The sequence below is a fragment of the Chrysemys picta genome, chromosome 6 (genome assembly GCF_011386835.1).
Source record: "Chrysemys picta bellii isolate R12L10 chromosome 6, ASM1138683v2, whole genome shotgun sequence".
Taxonomy (NCBI): Eukaryota; Metazoa; Chordata; order Testudines; family Emydidae; genus Chrysemys; species Chrysemys picta.
In genome coordinates this window covers 119,173,737-119,194,884 of record NC_088796.1, presented here as the reverse complement: position 1 = coordinate 119,194,884, position 21,148 = coordinate 119,173,737, and the positions used below count along the sequence as shown (strand labels likewise).

Sequence of the window (21,148 nt, the reverse complement as noted above, 5' to 3'; positions counted from 1 at the left end):
ACACTGAGGAGATTTAAACTTCACGACTCCTTATAAGAAATGGAAAGGGAGGTGGATATTTTTTTGCTGTTTTTAAAATTAAACACGCAGCTAGTATTGTTTTTAAAATATTATGAAGAACAAGTTTAAGCTTTGTTGTAACATGCGTTGTATGCCTGGTCTGCTCAAGACCTGAACACTTGTGTAGGAGGAACTCTTTGAGATGGTTTCTTAAATACCTTCCTGCTGTTTCACATCTGATACTCCTTGATGAAACATAGGAGCCTTGTCTTATAACCAGGGCCGGTGCTTCCATTTAGGCGACCTAGGGCACCAGGATTTGGGGGGGCGGCATTTTGCCGCCCTTGGCAGCAATTCGGCGGCGGGGGGTCCTTCCGCGCTCCGGGTCTTCGGCGGCAATTCTGCGGCGGGTCCTTCACTCGCTCCGGGACTCGCCGTCAAACTGCCCCGAAGACCGGGAGCGCGGAAGGACCCCCCCCCCCCCGCCACAGAATTGCCGACGATGACCGGGAGTGCGGAAGGACCCCCGCCTAGGGCGCCAAAAACCCTGGCGCCGCTCCTGCTTATAACAGGCTTATTCAAAGTGATACAAGCTACGAAAGTGAGATCTTGGAAGAGTGTTGCCATTTTCATAATGTAATAAAAATACTGTAATGATAAATAATAATAAATAGTGTGTAATAAGCATGTCATAAAAACAAATTGTATATTTCCAAGATCACTGCTTTTCTAATTTATACTCAGGTAAAGGAGAAAATCCCTGGAAATATTCATTTTTAGGAGGGGGTTCGCGAGACTTGAAATTTTAGTGAAAAGGGTTCACAGGTTGTTAAAGTTTGGGAACCACTGCACTACAGTACTTGTATGAGGTGAATTGAAAAATACTATTTCTTTTGTTGTTTACAGTGCAAATACTTGTATCAAAAATAAATATAAAGTGAGCACTGTACACTTCGTATTCTGTGTTGTAATTGAAATCAATATACACCTCTATCCCGATATAACGCGACCTGATATAACACGAATTCGGATATAACACGGTAAAGCAGCGCTCCAGGGGGGCGGGGCTGCGCATTCCGGCGGATCAAAGCAAGTTCGATATAACGCGGTTTCACCTATAACGCGGTAAGATTTTTTAGCTCCCGAGGACAGCGTTATATTGGGGTAGAGGTGTATTTGAAAATGTAGAAAACATCCAAAATATTTAAATAAATGGTATTCTATTATTGTTTAACAGTGCGATTAATCGTGTGATTAATTTTTTTAATCGCTTGACAGCCCTAATTTAAACTAAAGCTGGAATAACTGGTATGGCAAGCATGTGTAATAATCATTGAATATGAAACCCATTTGAAACAAAAGTAGGTCACCTGGTTGTACAAATGCGTGGTAATTGTAGGATAGATGTTTGGCTGAAGTCTTGACAATGTACAGTAAGTCTTTTTTTTATTGGCTAAGGATAATGGACTATATGTTTTCAATATTTAAGAAACGATGACACTTTGTGGCCTTTAGCCATTGCCCTGGCACTATTTATGGCACTATGTAATGTACTTTACAGCACACAGTACAGCTTTAAATGCAATCATGTCACTCTTTGATTTTAATCCCTAATATTATTAATAATTCTCTCTTAAATTCAGCCAAATGTGCTCAACTCTGTACAAGACAAGTATCAAGGCAGTCCCAGCCCCATGGAATTGACATTCCAAAGCCCTGATTCAGCAAACTGACCCTAGCAAACTAGACTTCTGTGATGAGATCTCAAACTAGACTCCACTTAGGAAGGAACAATAAGTTGCACACATACAAAATGGGAAATGACTGCTTAGGAAGGAGTACTGTGGAAAGGGATCTGGGGGTCATAGTGGATCACAAGCTAAATATAAGTCAATAGGTAACACTGTTGCAAAAAAGGCAAACATCATTCTGGGATGTATTAGCAGGAGTATTGTAAGCAAGACACGAGAAGTAATTATTCCGCTCTACTCCACGCTGATGAGGCCTCAACTGGAGTATCGTGTCCAGTTGTGGGCGCCACATTTCAGAAAAGATGTGGACAAGCTGGAGAAAGTCCAGAGAAGAGCAACAAAAATGATTAAAGGTCTAGAAAACATGACCTATGAGGGAAGACTGAAAAAATTGGGTTTGTTTAGTCTGGAGAAGAGAAGACCGAGAGGGGACATGATAACAGTTTTCAAGTACATAAAAAGTTGTTACAAGGAAGAGGGAGAAAAATTGTTCTTCTGAACCTCTGAGGATAGGACAAGAAGCAATGGGCTTAAATTGCAGCCAAGGCAGTTTAGGTTGGACATTAGGAAAAACTTCCTAACTATCAGAGTGGTTAAGCACTGGAATAAATTGCCTAGGGAGGTTGTGGAATCTCCATCATAGGGAATTTTTAAGAGCAGGTTGGACAAACACCTGTCAGGATGGTCTAGATAATACTTAGTCCTGCCTTGAGTGCAGGGGACTGGAGCAGATGACCTCTCGAGGTCCCTTCCAGTTCTATGACAGATTACTAAAACCAAAATCATCATACACTAGGACTTCCAGCCCCAGGGGGACAGTCACTTACCCAGATCAATGAATGCTCAGAACCTTACACCAAAGACAATGTTGTAGCCAATCCTTTACTAAACTAACTAAAGATTTATTAACTAAGAAAAATAAATGAGAGTTATTAAAAGATTAAAGCAAATAAAATACACTACAGTTGGATCAAAGTATGTATTCCAAAATGATAGCAGTGATGTTAAAACTCTTAGTTTTCTATAAGTTTCAGAGTAGCAGCCGTGTTAGTCTGTATCCGCAAAAAGAACAGGAGTACTTGTGGCACCTTAGAGACTAACAAATTTATTAGAGCATAAGCTTTCGTCCGAAGAAGTGGGCTGTAGTCCACGAAAGCTTATGCTCTAATAAATTTGTTAGTCTCTAAGGTGCCACGAGTACTCCTGTTCTTTTTTTAGTTTTCTATACGTCTCTCTGGGTTGCCCAAATAGTTTTTGGGGACTTTGGTCCTTTTGTTCAAAATTTCCCATCAGAATTCACCAGTCCAGGGATGGGGTAGAGTGAAGGTGGCCAGGGGTCTTTTTTCCTCTCTTTTTATATCTTGACACTTTTTGCTGGAAAAATCCTGGCTGTGTTATGAGTCAGGCAGTTCCATGGCATGTGTGCTTTGCCATCAGTCCTTCATATGAATTGCAAATTTTTGCTTGCACCTTCTGCGTACCTGCCATTTGAGGTGTTTTCAGAAATGACATGCAGAGGCACTTGTTTACAATTCCTTTGTTATTCTCGAAGAGCTAACCTGTGGGTGTTTCTCAGGCTCAAATGTTTGAGTTACAAACATATGGCAAAATTTCACAACTCCACACACAATGTCGATACACACATTGTAACAAGATAATACTCAGCAGATTATGTGGGTTTCACTGCTCTACAGCCAAAATGCTTTTGAAAGAAATGTAGTCAAACTTTACTAATTCTGGGTCACTGAGAACGAAAATGATGCTTAAAATTGTTGATTGGCTCTAGTTTTCAAGATATGCTATTGGGTCAGTATATATGACCCTTGACTTGGGAATGGTGGAGGATAAGTGAGTTATAAAGGGAAGGGATCTCAATTTAAACCAGAAATGACTAAAATATATCTTTGACTGGATCTATGAATAAGTCTATGACTGGGTTTGGACAGTACTTGCTTTTTAGGCAAAACAATGAATGATGCAATCTGAAGCTGGTATTGCGTCATACATTGTATGAATTGCATCATGTTATTCCTAGAAGTCATGGATGATGCAATCATAACGAAGCTTACATCACTCTGCTGAACAAATTGCCCTATATCAGCTCTAGAAATCATACAGTGTCGTGCTCTCTTATTTGTCAGTGTTTGATTTTGCGAAGGGACACATTTCTGTTTAGCCAAAGTGAGCAGAGATGCCTAGTACTTGTGTGAACAGTGCAGATAACTTCTGCTATGTTTGTGGTGAAGTGACTTTTGCATCATAAAAGCGCAGTATAACCACTATGGTTAAGAAAGCCTATCACCTTTATTTTGGCTGCAAAATTGGAGATCAGGACAAGAGGTGGGCCCCACACATATGCTGCAACACTTGTGCAACAAATCTTCGCCAGTGGTTGAACAGGAAAAGGAAATCTATGCCTTTTGCAGTGCCAATGATTTGGAGAGAGCCAACAGATCATACCAGCAATTGTTACTTCTGCATGGTGCTTCCAGTTGGGAAAGGTGTGTCAAAGAAGAAAAAGTGGACTGTGCATTATCCAAACATTCCATCAGCTATACGCCCAGTACCCCACGGAGAAGGACTGCCGGTTCCTGATGCACCAGAATCATTCTCACTTGAGTCAGACGAGGAAGAGGAAGAGGATGAAACTTCTGGTCCTGAACCATCAATGTCACAGGACCCACATTTTCTCCCATCCTCCTCCTCTGAACCACTCCTCATAACACAAGGTGAACTGAATGACCTTGTCAGGGATTTGGAACTACCCAAGAGTAAGGCAGAGCTGTTGGGCTCCAGACTACAGCAGTGGAATCTCCTGGCAGGTGATGGTAGGGTTTCCATGTTCCCTGACCGTCAAAAGGATCTTGTCCCATTCTTCTTCATGGAAGGTGATCTTGTAGCCTGCAACAACATCGATGGTGTGATGGCAGCCCTCAACATCGTTCACGATCCAGATGAGTGGAGACTGTTCATTGATTCATCGAAGATGAGTCTTAAAGCTGTTTTACTGCATAATGGCAATGTTTTGCCATCAATTCCAGTTGGTCATGCAGTCCATATGAAGGAAACCTATGACAACATGAAACAACTTTTGAGGTGCATAAACTATGACCAACATCAGTGGCAGCTTTGTGGCGATTTGAAGGTTGTTGCTCTCTTGCTTGGTCTGCAGACTGGATACACAAAATACTGCTGTTTTCTCTGCGAATGGAATAGTCGTGCAAGAGATTCCCACTACATCAAGAAAGACTGGCCACTCCGACAGTCATTGGAGCCTGGGAGGAAAAGTGTTCAGCCACCACTTGTTGAATCAAGGAAGATTTTGTTACTACCCTTACACATCAAGCTGGGTCTGATGAAGAACTTTGTCAAGGCCATTGACAAAACACAAACAGCTTTCAAGTACCTCTGTGGAAAATTTCCAAGGTTAAGTGAAGCTAAGATAAAGGAAGGTGTCTTTGTTGGTCCTCAGATTCGTGAACTTCTTCGAGATGATGCATTTGACCATGCACTGCGTGGCAAGGAAAAGACGGCATGGAAAGCCTTCCAGTTAGTGGCAATAAATTTTCTCTGAAACAACAAGGCAGACAATTACAGGTTGTTGGTGGAAAACCTCCTCAAGGCAAACAAAAGCCTTGGTTGCAACATGTCACTAAAGATACATTTTTTGCACTCTCATCTAGATTTTTTTCCACCGAACTGCGGAGCAGTGAGCGATGAGCACGGCGAGCGATTTCACCAGGACATTGCAACAATGGAGAAACTCTATCAGGGCAAATGGAGCGCCGAGTAGACACTGAATAGGACTAAACTATGTACATAATAGTTTTTTGCCTTTTGTTTCATAATAAATTTTATTTATTTATATAACCCTTTTGCTGATTTTTAAAGTGTTACATAAACAGGACAGGTGAAATATTATCATGTAAAGCAACCATAAACACATGAAAAGACCAATTTATGATTAAAACTCTACTATCTGCACAATATACATAGACATAAAATGTAAAAACGTCAATATCTTAGAAACAGTAGCCAATCAGTTGTTTTAATTGTCCTATTTGAATTCAGCACATGAAAATACATAATAAATAGCACATTTTATCTCTGAAGCAGACGACTTCTCAAAAATTGTAGACCGGTGTTACCTAGTGATACCAGTCATCTCTGTGTTCTTGGGGAACCAGGGTGCAGTATCCAGCCTGTCTGACTCATGAAAGACACCCCTCCCCCCAGTCTCTGGTTGAACCATATCCAATCAGAGAAAAGGCTTGCAGAGAGCAGTGAAGGGCATTCGGAGACACACTGTAGTGAGGCCAAATGGCCTCCCTCCAAGAGGGAGAGCGAGGGACCATTCCACTCCCCTTGGAGGGAGGAGCCTAGATCACCCTGCCCCCCTCTCCGGAAGTACTAGGGCATGGCCGGAAGTATAAAAGGCTGGCCCTGCCGCTCAGTTGGAGGGGAGCCTGTGAAGGAGAAGGATGCTCTGCTGGTTCTGCTGCGTCCCCGGGGGGAATCTATGCCTGGTTGTTCCCGATCCCGACGCTGATGAGGACTGGCCCGGAGTGCCTGCTGCCGTGTACCCCGAGGAACCAGAAGAGGCCTGGAGACCACAGGTACCGAATCCCGGGGAGGCAGGAAGTAGCCCGGGGCAGCCACGGAGCAGCCAGCTGCAGAGCCCGGTGCGGCTGTCGGCGTGTTGTGGCTGGATCGCCGCCGACGCAGGGGCAGCCAATCCTGCCCCTGCCAGGGCCCTGGGCTGGGACGTGATGGAGTAGGGTGGGCCCGCGTCCCCCTGCCACTCCACCCCGGGGTGGCTGATCCCCCTCCACTGTGCCAGGAGGCTCTAGCTCTGAAGAGGAGCTTCCCTTACCAGTAGCCCTGAAAGACTGGTGTGCTTGCTGGCCCACTGAGCCTACTCAAGCCCAGGCCCAGCTCACCTGTAGACTGTTTTGTTTGCTGGCTGCCGGAGGCTCTTCAAACCCAGGCCCCAACACTGATAGACTGTTTTGTTTGTGGATAGACTCTGTTTAAGGGTTGACTGCTTGAGCTACCCAAACCCAGGCTAAAGCCTGACAGGGACTATTCATTGCCCAGCCCTATTGTGGGCTCTTGGCGGTCTCGCAGGCTCTGGTCCTGGCCAGACAGGACCAGCCTGAGTGGCCTCCCTCCAAGCGGGAGAGTGAGGGACCATTACACACACCTAGACCCCTCCTGACAAGGGTGACAAGATTAAGATACATTAGCATACAGAATGGAGAACAGAGACAACTCCTCTAGCCTCATCTGCATGAAAGATGGGACAGGGATACATCTCCATTAGCGTACAGAATGGAGAACCGAGAACCACATGAACTCTGGGACCAGAAAAGTAGGGAAGCACTGCATCATGGGGGATCTCTGCTCCAAATGTTAATGAGCCTACTCCTGCACACCCCCAGCTCAGCAGTTATCAGACCAATTCTAGTAATGAATCCTTGATTGATATCCAAAATAGTGAAGCAGCCTAATTGCATTGTGAGCTCCCTGGAAGAAAAGACCCCCCATAGCCAAGAGTGATCAGCTCCTATTGTCTAGCCCAGTGGCTCTCAAACTTTTTTACTGGTGACCCTTTTCACACAGCAAGCTTCTGAGTGCCACCCCCTCTTACAAATTAAATCTATTAAAAAGTGCTTAACACCATTATAATGCAGAGGGCAAAGCAGGGTTTGAGGTGGAGGTTGACAGCTCATGACCCCCCATGTAATAACCTTGCAACCCCCTGAGGGGTCCCGACCCCCAATTTGAGAACCCCTGGTTTAGCATAAAGAAAATCCTTGAGCCATCAATTTACCCATAAACAAATCTAGTGATCTCCCTTGAACCATTGTATTTTCTCTACAAAAACCCCCTACCTATACCCAAGTAAGTTTTCTGATGCATGGACCCAAACTCTGCATCAGTTCCACTAGGTTTGCTCTGTTAACCAGTCAGGGCTCTGGCAGACCAGTGTGGGAATAAAATTCCTAGAGTCCAGGGGCTTTCATGGGGAAGGAATGTCACAGGAGTTACTGTGGAGTTACTGAGTGCATCACAGGAGTTACTGTGGCTTGTGGCAGGGCAAGAGGAATCCATAACATTTAGAACAAGGGGTCATTTGTTAGGACATGGATAATTTATTAGTAATAGTCCTAGTTGTTTCTGGGGCAGGGGCAATGTGGGGGAAAGAGCCCTTCTCAATCCCCTTAGGAGTCTGGACTAAGCCCCCATGACCTCCCACAAACATACACACAGCTACCTAGGGCCGGAGGCCCCACCACCTGCTGAGCAGCAGATCCAGAATGGCCTGAGAGGCCAGAGACAGTGTAAAATGCCAGATTGGCCCACAGGGAGTGGCCCCTTTAAATTAAAACATAGCTGCACCGGAGAACTGCTGTTTGAAAAGACTGACTGGCACTTGCACTGGGGAAGATTCAGTGTATTACTGAGCTGAGCTGTGGGCCAACTCTACATAAACTTTTCTAGTGAGAGGCTCTCTGCTTTTGTTCACTTTCCTACTCTGTACTCCTGTTTCTACTTTTGATCTACTTGGGGAGGGTAGAGGAGTAACTACTGCATTTACTTTGCACAGCTCCTGTCCAGGGCTGGCCTTACCACGAGGCGAACTGAGGCGGCCGCCTCAGGTGCCAGATTGTGTGGGGGGCGGCACTGGGACCCAGCGTGTAGAAAATTGTGTCTGCTGCTGGTGCATATGTATTCTCTCTGCTCTAGATGCACAGAGATGGTGGAGTGCTGTGCTGGAGGAAGTAGGACACGAGAGACATAACAGGCAGGCAGGAGAAAAGGTGAGAGGGAATAACAGATAGCAGCAGGAGTTACAGGGACAGAGATGAGGAGGAGCCCCTTATGTACCTCTCTAGCACCCCCAGGAGCCTGGACTGATTTACACCAGCTTCTCAGGGAGCTTCCTGTTTCCTGCTGCTTCCCTGAACCCACTTGAGGAGAACAGGCAGTCAACTGAAGTAGTAGGAGCCAGTTAGGCCCTTAAGACGCTGATATCTTCCCTCACTCAGACTCTGCTACCAGTCTGCTTATTTTAGGGTTACCATATTTAGTGCCTCCGAAAGGAGGACACTCCACGGGGCCCCGGCCCCGCCCCCAGCCCCGCCCACGCCCCAACTCCACCCCCTACCCAAAGTCTCCGCCCCCTCCCCTGCTTCCCGCGAACATTTGATTCGCGGGAAGCCTGAAGCAGGTAATGGGGGTGTTGGGGGAGGAGGCGCGGCCCAGGCTGGCCCCCCCTGCGTTTCCAGCCTGGGTCGGCTCGGGCCCTGGGGTGCCGGCCCCGGGCCCAGCCGAGCACCCCCGGCCCGCCCAGCACAGCCGGTCCCCGGCCTGGCCCCCAGGCCCCCGGCCGAGCACCCCCGGCACCGCACCGCCGGTCCCCAGCCCGGCCCTCGGCACCGCACCGCTGTCCCGGCCCCCAGCACCGCCAGCCCGTCCCCCGAGCCCCTGGCCCGGCCGGGCCCAGCACAGCCGGCCCGTCCCCCGAGCCCCCGGCCTGGCCCGGCCCGGCACCGCCGGCCCGTCCCCCGAGCCCCCGGCCCAGCCCGGCACCGCCGGCCCGTCCTCCGAGCCCCCGGCCCAGCCCGGCACCGCCGGACCGGGCCCCCGAGCCCCCGGCCCGGCACCGCTCCGCCGGCCCGGCCCCCAAGCCCCCGGCCCGGCACCGCACCGCTGGCCCCGCATGTCCCGATTTTCCCGGACATGTCCGGCTTTTGGGGATTTCCCCCCGGACGGGGATTTGGAGCCCAAAAAGCCGGACATGTCCGGGAAAATCCGGACGTATGGTAACCCTAGCTTATTTGTCCCCTTCAATTGAGTGTTGAGAGCCACTATAGCTGGCACAGAACAGGAGTCATGAGTGAAAGAAGAAAACACCCCTCTGGGGCAGCATTCAGAAAAAGAAAGCAAGCAAAGGAAGCTTTTCTATCTAAGCAGGAAGGAGCTCTCCTGAGATACATAGACACAAATGTTCACGGTGAGCCTTCCGGCCCCAGTGAGGATGTGAGTGGTGAGGAGATGCCTGATCTTCCAGTTAGTCAGAGTACAGGTGACCTGGCAGCTACTGCAGCATCCATATCCCCATCTCAAATGGATGTAACCATGCACATTCCTGAAGAAAAGTGTAGATCAGAGAGGAGCATGTGGAGGCGCAAGAAACAGCTGCTGCTGAGTTTAGTTCCTTAAGTCTAGATGATCCAGGACCATGAACTCACTTGAGCAGTAGCCTGAGGGACTTCCTTGTACTGCATGAGCCACAGCAAGTGAAAAACTTCATGTTCCCCAAAGACAATGAAAATAGAAGTTTCCATCCAACACATTACTGGCATGAAATCCCCAATGGTGACAAAGTGGACAGGCCATGGCTTATGTACTCAAAAACTCAGAATGCTGCATACTGTTTTTGTTGCAAACTCTTCCAGTCTAATGTTCCAGCCACATAGGGTTCTACAGGAACAAAGGACTGGAAAAATCTGGCTAGAAATCTGGCATGCCATGAGAAGGCAGCAAATCACCAGAGAGCATTCCATAGGTGGAAAGAGCTTGAGATGAGACTGAGGTTAAAGGCCACCACAAATGATCAGCATCAAGAGAAGATTGCATCAAAGTCTCTTTACTGGCAAAATGTTCTGAAAAGGCTCATTGCCATTGTGAGAATGCTTACTACCCAAAACCTAGCACTGCGTGGCACTTCAGATCAGCTGTATGTGCCAAACAATGGAAACTTCCTTAAAATTGTGGAGCTGATGGCTGAGTTTGATGCTGTACTCCAGGAGCATCTAACAAGAGTCACCACCCGAGTACACACACCACTACCTTGGAAAACAATTCAAAATTAGATCATACAGTTACTGGCAACAAAAGTCAAACAGAAGATTGTGGCAGATCTGAAGTCAGCAAGATATTACTCTGTTATTCTGGACTGCACACCTTACATCAACCATATGGAACAAATGACTTTAATGTGAGTTTTGTAACAACAACAGAACCTAGTGAAAATGTCCCTGCAATGGTGACTGTTAGAGAGCATTTTCTAGAATTTATTGACATTGATGATACTACAGGAGCTGGTATGACAAATGTGCTTCTTAAAAAGCTGGAAGATACGGGAATTGCAATAGCTGACATAAGAGGTTGGGGCTACGATAATGGTGCCAATATGAGAGGAAAGAATAGAGGAGTGCAGACACGGATCCAAGAGTTAAACTCTCAAGCTCTTTTTGTCCCATGCACTTCTCATTCATTGAACTTGGTGGTCAGTGATGCAGCATCAGCTTCTAGTGAGGCTGCTGAATTTTTTAATGTAATTCAAAACATCTATGTATTTTTCTCGGCATCAACTCCTTGATGGCAAATTTTGAAGCAACAGCTGGGAACATCCCCTCTGACACTGAAACTACTGAGTGTCACACGATGGGAAAGTCGAGTGGAGGTGATAAAGCCTATCAAACACCAAATTGGGAAGATAGATGATGCTATAGTTACCATTATGGAGGATAATGCTATGACAGGAACTGTTTGTGGGAGAACAGTGGCAGAGGGAAATGGAATCACCAGAAACATACATAACTTCACATTTCTGTGTCGCTTAGTCTGGCATGACATACTATTTGAAATAAATGTTGTAAGCAAGAGACTCCAAGGTATTGACCTTGTTATATCTGGAGCAATGGAACAACTGGACAAAGCAAAGTCATACCTACAGTCTTACCGGTCAGATGAAGGATTTCAAAACGTTCCGAAGAGTGCACAGAAGTTGGCAGAGGAACTTCACACTGAAGCAATTTTCCCACCCATTCAAGAATACAAGAGTCACCGAAGAAGACATTTTGATTACGAGGTATGGGATAATCCCATAAGAGACCCCTAACAACAATTCAAAGTTGTTTTTTTAACCAGGTGCTAGATTGTGCAATATAGTCAATTGAAGAACGTTTCATGCAGCTCAAGGAACACAGAAGTATATTTGGGATGTTGTATGATATTTCAAAACTCCTCACTATACCTGAAGAAGACCCATACCAGCAATGCAGGGCACTAGAGACAGTGTTAACACATGATGACATGCGTGATATTGATGTGAGTGATTTAGGTGATGAACTGAAAGCCCTTTCAAGATACATTTCAGCAGGATCAACTCCAAAGGTTGTTCTGGAATATATGTGCACAAATAAGATGACCACCCTCTTTCCAAATGCTTTTGTTGCTCTGCGCATACTTCTAACACTTCCTGTAACAGTTGCCAGTGGAGAACGCAGCTTCTCCAAGCTGAAGTTAATAAAAACACATCTACACTCCACAATGACACAGGAGAGGCTGGTCGGCCTTGCAACCATCTCAATAGAGCATGAGCTGGCCCAGACTGTGGACCTTCAGGAAGCAGTTGAAATCTTTGCAACTAAGAAGGCACGGAAAGCACCACTTTGATTATTCAAACAGATAAAAATGCCAGTGTTTACTATGCAGACAAGAAAAGTTACATTTGCTGTTCAGGCGTCTGAAAGTTATGTGTTACTTAAAAATTTTTAACAAGGCATTTTAAGTTGTTAGTTCTCCTTTATTGGGGTAGGTAGCAGAGCAGTACCATGAGAGGAATAGAACAGGAAGAAGGCAGAATTGAAACCTTTCAAAGTTTTGGCCCAAGCGAGGGGACAGGGGGGGCGTCATCTGAGCTCCCCGCGTCAGGTGCCAAAATGTTGTGGGCTGGTTCTGCCTGTGTCATAACTATAAAGGGAAGGGTAACAGCTGTCCTGTGTACAGTACTATAAAATCCCTCCTGGCCAGAGACTCCAAAATCCTTTTCCACGTAAAGGGTTAAGAAGCTCAGGTAACCTGGCTGGCATCTGACCCAAAGGACCAATAAGGGGACAAGATACTTTCAAATCTTGGGGGGGGCTTTTGTTTGTGCTCTTTGTTTGGGAGTTCGTTCGCTCTTGGGACTGAGAGGGACCAGACATCAATCCAGGTTCTCCACATCTTTCTAAACAAGTCTCTCCTATTTCAAACTTGTAAGTAAATAGCCAGGCAAGGCATCTTAGTTTTACTTTGTTTTCTCAACTTGTAAATGTACCTTTTACTAGAGTGTTTATTTTTGTTTGCTATACTTTGAACCTGAGGCTAGAGGGAGGTCCTCTGAGCTCTTTAAGTTTAATTACCCTGTAAAGTTATTTTCTATGCTGATTTTACAGAGATTATTTTTACCTTTTTCTTTAATTAAAAACCTTTTTTTAAGAACCTGATTGATTTTTCCTTGTTTTAGATCCAAGGGGGTTGGACCTGTAGTCACCAGGAGTTGCTGGGAGGAAGGAGGGGGGATGGTTAATTTCTCCTTGTTTTAAGGGGGGAGGGAATAGCTGGGGAGAGGGAATAGCTCAGTGGTTTGAGCACTGGCCTGCTAAACCTAGGGTTGTGAGTTCAATCCTTGAGGGGGCCACTTGGGGATCTGGGGCAAAAATCAGTACTTGGTCCTGCTAGTGAAGGCAGGGGGCTGGACTCAATGACCTTTCAAGGTCCCTTCCAGTTCTAGGAGATCGGATATCTCCATTAATAATTATAAAAGATTCAAGGGGTTTGGATCTGTATTCACCAGGGAATTGGTGAAAGGTTTCTCAAGGCTACCCAGGGAAGGGAATTAGCTTTGGGATGGTGGCAGCGGACCAGATCTAAGCTGGTAGTTAAGCTTAGAAGTTTTCATGCAGGCCCCCACATTTGTACCCTAAAGTTCAAAGTGGGGAAGCAGCCTTGACAGCCTGTAACAATAATGCTACACATTTCTAACACTGGCAATCCCCATCTACCAAGTGGTGTGTGTAAATTCATTCTAGCCAGTGAAGTTGTCCAGTCACCCTGGCTGCATGTTAACCTTGTCAATCAGTAACTTTAAAAGCAGAGAAGGTTTGGTAAAGAGTGCATTCTCCTCATACCTTGTAATCAAGATATAAAATGCACCCTAGCAGAGCCAAAAAAACAGAGGATAAATAAGCCACCCATGTACAATAGTAGTAATTAGCTAGCAGTGACACCTGCTGCTAACGAGCAGCAAACGCAAGCCACCTCAAGATCAAAGCGCTTCAAGAATTCTTATATGCATGTTTTTACAATAAACAGCACCATACTGGGAGCACCATATAGAAATATAGATCAGGATGACATTAATGGTATTATTTCCCCCCCCCCTCCATTCCAGATTCTTATTTAGTTAAATCACTTATTTTAGGTATGCTTGCCAAGCGAGAAAGTCATGCTGAAGAGGTGAGAGGTATCTGAGTGGAAAATAGCAGAGGGCATAGTCAAGGTGGTTGAAAATTTAGTAGATTTTTTTAAAATGTATTAATCAAAGATAGAAATGTTGTTGAAAATACTGACTAGCTCTTATTTGGGAGCAGTCCCCAGGTCCCATGGAAGAGAACCTTCTGTACATATGAACTTCCATTGTTCCTGGGGAGCAGAGTTTCTTGGTCAATATACCATACAATGATGATAGTCTGAGGATTAGTGACTTTTGAACAAGCGCACTTTGCCATGTGCTCTTTCATTTTATAACCTGTTAATCAGGCTTTTATCCTGCAGGAAAAGAAAAATCCTGCTGAAAAGGTAAAACAAACAAAAACAAGATGTATTTAATCCTGCACTAAGGATATCATGACATTTGCTGGACTAACTGAAATGCACACCATCACACTGGGAGTTTGTACATGTACGTCTATCCAGTTCTGGTACATCTCAAAAGGTCAAAGCTATTCTGTCTGAAACAAACATAAAAGGTCAGAACACACAAACACCACATGCATAAGAAAGTTACAAAAAGCTTTCATGAAAATCTATCACTGCTCACAGCAGAGATAATCTCTCTGAAGAGGTTTATTTCACAGCTTATTTGAAAATAAATGTATTCACTTTTTTTAAAAAAGGCTTAAAGAGGTCTGCTGTAAATGTATTAAAAATGTGAAACCATAGGAAAGTAGTACATCTAAGGGCTCTCTCCAAGCATTGAACAAAGAACGAATAGGTCTGGAGTTTTTTATTACCACATAAAAAAGTCGGGAAAATGATTTTTTTTGTACTTACTTAATTTTATAAAATATCAACATTTTATTCTATGCAGAGCTGGTAGCACCACCTTTAGTTTACACTGTCCAACATTTTCCATTATAAAATCCTGTTCTCCGGTGCTTCTAAACTTTGACAAACTTTACCCATTTGGGCTGAAGTTTTCCATGCCAGGTATCTGCCTTAGGCTGAATTATTTTCAAAAGCTTCAGCACAAATGGTTCCGTCATTTCTGAGAATGAGAAGAGGGCAAAACATATTTTGTCCATATTAAAAAAAATCCTTACAACCATCTCATTGAGAAGCTCTAGTACCTTCATGCTTCGGAGCAGGGACTTGAACTTTGTGACAGGGATGTGCCTTTGGCTGCTCCCGTGAAAAAGCACCCAAATCTGGCCAACTCAGTCATCTAAAAAAAATAAATCATGGTTTACAAATGCTCAATGAAGACTTGTTAGGGTTTGGCAGTTAGCTTCTCCAAAGATTCCTTTTGTACGGAGCTTGCTCCAATTCCCTGGAAAATCCTGCTCCTGGGGACCATTGGGGTGCCAGGCAGTGGAACTGAGAACAGGGAGGCTGTATCTCCTTGCTCCCCCTGCTGGGCCCAGGCACTGTGGAGGAGAAAACAGTCGGCGGCAATTGCAGAGGACACAAGGGCCAACATGGGGGGCAAGGCACAGGGAGAAAACTGGGACAAGGAGGTTGGCAAGAGACTGAGAACGAATGAAGAGGCAGGGGATGTATGACAGGACAGGCCCAGAAGGGTCTGAAACCACTAGAGCACACTCCCCTCAAGCCTAGGATAGAACCTGTGATTTCTGAATATCAATATTCCTTTGCTGTCAGCAAATAACTGAAACCTACTAGCAAAGGGTGTGCCTCATTCCCCTTCTGCCTCTAGTGGCTGGTCCAGATGCAGGACAACCTACTACTGCTTTTGGGTGCTCTGCTAACTCAAGTGGCAGAGCTCTGGGCTGAGGATATGAAGACTCCAGCCCGGCTGATGACCCATATGGGTGTCAATATGATCCCATACAATGCAATTACTGTTTTTTCAGTTTGCTTTTTAAGAAAACCTAGAAAATCTCACACACACACACACACACACACACACACACACACACACACACACACAACATTAAAAGAGCATTAATGATGCAAAAAAATTTAAAAAATCAAGATTAGGAAGTGCCAGAATTATGATCACCTGTTCAACCTTAATTCACTGCCTGTGCATTATGACAGTCTTTATATAATTGGATAAATTTTTTGTGCACAGGACCCCTGCCTCATTTAGTGCAGAGGATGATCAGTGCTCACTTGACCAGCTATTTAATATGTTTTCTCTTCATTGTTCAATGGGTGGCCCTAAGCACTGAACACTATTCAAACCCTACTCTTTATTAGTTATTCATTTCCTCATGGACATTTTTCTGGTGCTTGAAACTACAGTATCGAAGTGCTTTACACACATTGTTTTCACAATACCCTGTGAAGTGAGGTAGTATCATCCCAATTTTACGGATGGGAATTGAGCCACAAAGAATAAAACACACGCTAATTTTGGGGGTACAATTTGCAATGCCTTGGATGTGATTTTTCAGAGCACTTAGCATTATAGAGAACTTATGTTCAAAGCACAGCTCCCATTGATTGCAGCTGCAGCTGCACAAGCATTGAACACTCACAAATAAGACCCCAGGGTCTCACATTGGGTATCCAAAAATGAGGGACACACAAGCAGTAGCCACCTGTTAAAAGTCTGGTTTAAAGTGACTTGCCTAACACCACACAGGAACTCTGTGGCAGAGGCAGAATCCAATTTCTCCAGGGTTTCCTTCAACTTTCTTAACCACATACATGAGCATCCCTTTTCCTCCTGCAAACATTCACTACACAACTTCCAGCATCTGCAACAAATGAGGCGGGGGTCCTACCGACAACCGCCCCCTTCACTACACAGCCCTGATTCATCCCCAAAACACTGTCCATCCTATGCACTGAATGAGGCAGGGGTCCTGTATAAAAAATAGTTTGTGATCATGTAATTTTACTAGATCATAATAATGCATACACACAAGAGGACCCAGATGAGGTTGCATCAGCAACTAATGGTGGCATGTCCTGAGTGCTTGACTCTGCATCCATAATATTCTTTTAACAGAACTTGTGTAATGCAGAATAATAGAAATGTAGGGCAGAAAGGGACCTTGAGATGTTATCTAGTCCAGCCCCCTACCTAAATCATCTCCAACAGCTGTTTCCCTAACCTGTTCTTAAAAACCTCAAATAGCAGGGATTCCATCAACTCCCTTGGAAGCCTGTTCTAGTACTTAACTATTCTTAGTTAGAAAGTTTTTCTTAATATTTAACCTAAATCTCTCTTACTGCAGATTAAGTCCATTACTTCTCATCCTTCCTTCAATGGACATGGAGAAAAATTGATCAGCATCTTTTTTATAACAGCCCTTAGTTTTCTTTTCTGAAGACTAAACATGCCCAATTTTTTTAACCTTTCCTCATAGGTCAGGTTTTCTAGACCTTTTTATCATTTTTGTTGCTTGTCTCAGGACTCTCCCCAATTTGTCCTTATCTTTCCTAAAGTGTGGCACCCAGAACTGGACACACTACTCCAGCTGAGACCTTATCAGTGCAAAGTAGAATGGGATAATTACCTCTTGTAGTTACATACTGCACCCCTCTTTATGCACCCCAGAATCATATTAACCTTTTTTGCTGCAGCTGCATCACATTGTTGACTCATTCAATTTATGATACACTATAACCCCCACATCCTTTTCAGCAGTACTACCATCTAGTTAGTTATTCCCCATTTTGTAGTTGTGCATTTGATTTTTCCTTCCTAAGTGAAGTAATTTGCATGTGTCTTTATTGCAGTGGTTCTCAACCCGCGGCCCGCATGCGGCCAAATTAGTGCACAGCTGCAGCCCAGCTGAGCTGTGTGCTAAAGGGCAGCCCGCGGGCCAGGGACCTACTAGCTTTCTTGCTGCCCGATGGAGAGGGGTCCGGGCTGCCCTGTCGCGCAGCACGGCAGGGGCATGGCTGCCGGCTCTCCCCAAATGATGGGAGTCTGGGGTCAGAGGCTCCTGTCCAGCCCTGCATGGCAGGGTCTGGGGCTGCCAGCCATCCCCACGAGCTCTGGGGCAGCTGCGTGGTAGGGGGCCAGCCCAGCCAGCCCACCCCACATGGCAGGGTCCAGGGCTGCTGCTGCCCAGACATGCAAGCTGCGGGTCAGCCGGCTCGCCCTGCAAACTCTGGGATCCAGGGCAGCCACATGGCTGCCCGCCCCATGTAGTGGGGTCTGGGATTGGAGCAGCTGGCCCACCCGCTGGGGTCCCGGGCTGCCAGCCAGCCCCATAGAGTCCAGGACAGGCAGCCAGCCCTGCAAGGTCTGGGGCAGCCACACGACGGGGGTCCGGGCCAGGCAGCTGGACGCGCCACAATGTGTAATAAGTTGAGAACCACCCTTTATTGAATGTTCTACTGCTGAATTCAGACCAATTCTCCAGGTTTGTGACAGTCATTTTTAATTCTAATCCCATCTTCCAAAGTGCTTGCAACCCCTCCCAGCTTGATGTCATCTGCAAATTTTATAAGCATATTCTCCACTTCATTATCCAAGTCATTTTTGAAAATATTGAATAATACTAGACCCAGGACTAGGACCAGTATTAGCTACACCGTCCTATTTTGACAGCAAACCATTGATAATTCCTCTTGAGTACAGTCTGTCAAGCAGTTGTGCGCCTGCCTTATAGATCCCATTTCCCTAGTTTGCTTATGGTACCACAGAATCATAGGACTGGAAGGACCCTGAGAGGTCATCTAGTCCAGTCTGCTGTACACTTGGCAGGACTAAGTATTATCTAAACCATCCCTTACAGGTGTTTGTCTAAACTGCTCTTAAAAATCTTCAGTGACAGAGATTCCACAACCTCCGTAGGCAATTTATTCCAGTGCTTAACCATCCAACAGTTAGGACGTTTTTCTAATGTCCAACCTAAACCCCCTTTGCTGCAAATTAAGGTCCATTGCTTCTTGTCCTATCCTCAGAGGTTAAGGAGAACAATTTTCCTCTCTCCTCCTGGTAACAACCTTCTATATACTTGAAAATTGTTATCATGTCCCCTCTCAGACTTCTCTTCTCCAAACTAAACAAACCCAATTTTTTCAATCTTCCCTCATAGGTCATGTTTTCTAGAACTTTAATCATTTCTGTTGTTCTTCTCTGGATTATCTCCAATTTGTCCACATCTTTCCTAAATGTGGCTCCCAGAACTGGACACAATATGCCAGTTGAGGCCTAATCAGCGAAGAACGACTTTTCATGTCTTGCTTACAACACTCCTGCTAAAACATCCCAGAATGAGGTTTGCTTTCTTTGCAACACTGTTACACTGTTGACTCATATTTAGCTTGTGATCTACTATGACCCCCAGATCTCTTTCGGCAGTCATTCCCCATTTTATAAGTGTGCAACTGATTGTTCCTTCCTAAGTAGAGTACTTTGCATTTGTCCTCATTGAATTTCATCCCATTTACTTCAGACCATTTCTCCAGTTTGTCCAGATCATTTTGAATTTTAATCCTATCCTCCAAAGCACTTGCAACCCTTCCCAGCTTGGTATCATCCACAAACTTTGTAAGTGTACTCTCTATGCCGCTATCTAAATCACTGATGAAGATACTGAACAGAACCGGACCCAGAACTGATCCCTGCAGGACCCCACTCGATATGCTCTTCCAGCTTGACTGTGATCATTGATAACTAGTCTCTGGGAGTGGTTTTGCAGTTATGCACCCATCTCACAGTAGCTCCATTTAGGTTGTATTTCCCTTGTTCATGAGATCATGCAAGACTGTATCAAAAGCTTTAAGATATACCACATCTACCACTTCCCCCCTATCCACAAGACTTATTACCCTGTCAAAGAAAACTATTATGTTAGTTTGACACAATTTGTTCTTGACAAATCCATGCTCACCATTATCACCTTATCATCATCTAGGCGTCTGCAAATTGACTGTTTAATCATTTGCTTTATCATCTTTCTAGGTACTGAAATTAAGCTGACAGATCTGTCATTCCCCAGGTTGTTCATATTTCCGTTTTGATAGATGGGCACTACATTTGCCCTTTTCCAGTCCTCTGGAATATCCTCTGTCTTCCCTGACTTTTCGAAGATAATCTCTAATGGCTGATATCTCTTCAGTCAGTTCCTTGAGTTTTCTAAGGTGTATTTCCATCAGATCCTGGTGACTTGAAGACCTCTATCTTGTCTAAGTAATTTTTAACTTGGTCTTACCCTATTTTAGGCTCTGATCCTACCTCATTTTCACTAGCATTCACTGTGTTAAGACGTCCAATCACTACTAACCTTTTTGGTAAAAACTGAAACAAAAGAAGTCTCTCTGGGACCAACATGATTACAGCAATAGTGCATCCCACAATACATGGCAGTTATCCCACAACAGACAGCAAACATTTCTCATAAAGCAGTGAGCCTGCAGGCAGTGTGGAGGGCACTGGGATATCTACCTCTACTGTACAACGTTTTTAGTAATTCAGCTGCACTTTGTCCACAAATCTTATACTGCTGCAGTTTGTGTTCAGACTCACCCTTAGACACAAGGGCCTCTGAACTTTATTTTTCTTTGTTATTTATAGATTATGCGCCTACATGGCAGATATCAAACAAGGCCGTACGCATGCATCACCAATGTGATCATGATATTTCAAAGGAGGAGCCTTTGCACAATGTTATATAGACACCATAGCCCATCCCCATTTGCCCTTTATTAGCCGCTAGCTGTTTTTGTCCAAAAGCTGATTTATTGAATACACAAGCAAGCAACATACCAACTATTAGCATAAAGCTTATTTATAAACTGGAGACCCAGCTAAGAAAGATTTTCTCTTTCACTATCTTTGGATAATGTGCCTGTGTTTACGAAGGCATATGACCTCCAGTTCAACACTCCTACAGAAATCTTGAAAAATAGAGCTTCTGCATGTAGGGTTATGGCCTGGTAAGGTAGAAATGTTAAGGACACGGGGTTGATGATCGAGAAGAAATACAAGTAAGTAATCTTGCTCCCAAAGCTTGGACTCATTGCTCTGTTCAACTTTCTGCAAGGTTGTATGAAAGGGGTTAGAAACATGCTCCATGAACATGTGTTCATTTGAGATTTGTGAAATATTTTCTGCTATCAGGAAATTTCAGAATGCACTTAATATTTTTATTGTAACAAAGTATTCGTTAATAAAGTTCTTTCACAAAGGC

The 21,148-nt window shown here is 44.8% G+C and overlaps 1 protein-coding gene across 1 annotated transcript in view; it reads right to left on the bottom strand.

Moving 5' to 3' along the window:
* Positions 1 to 21,148, bottom strand: part of SNX30 (sorting nexin family member 30) — a 582,715-nt gene that overhangs the window by 278,740 nt on the left and 282,827 nt on the right. The window lies entirely within an intron of this gene.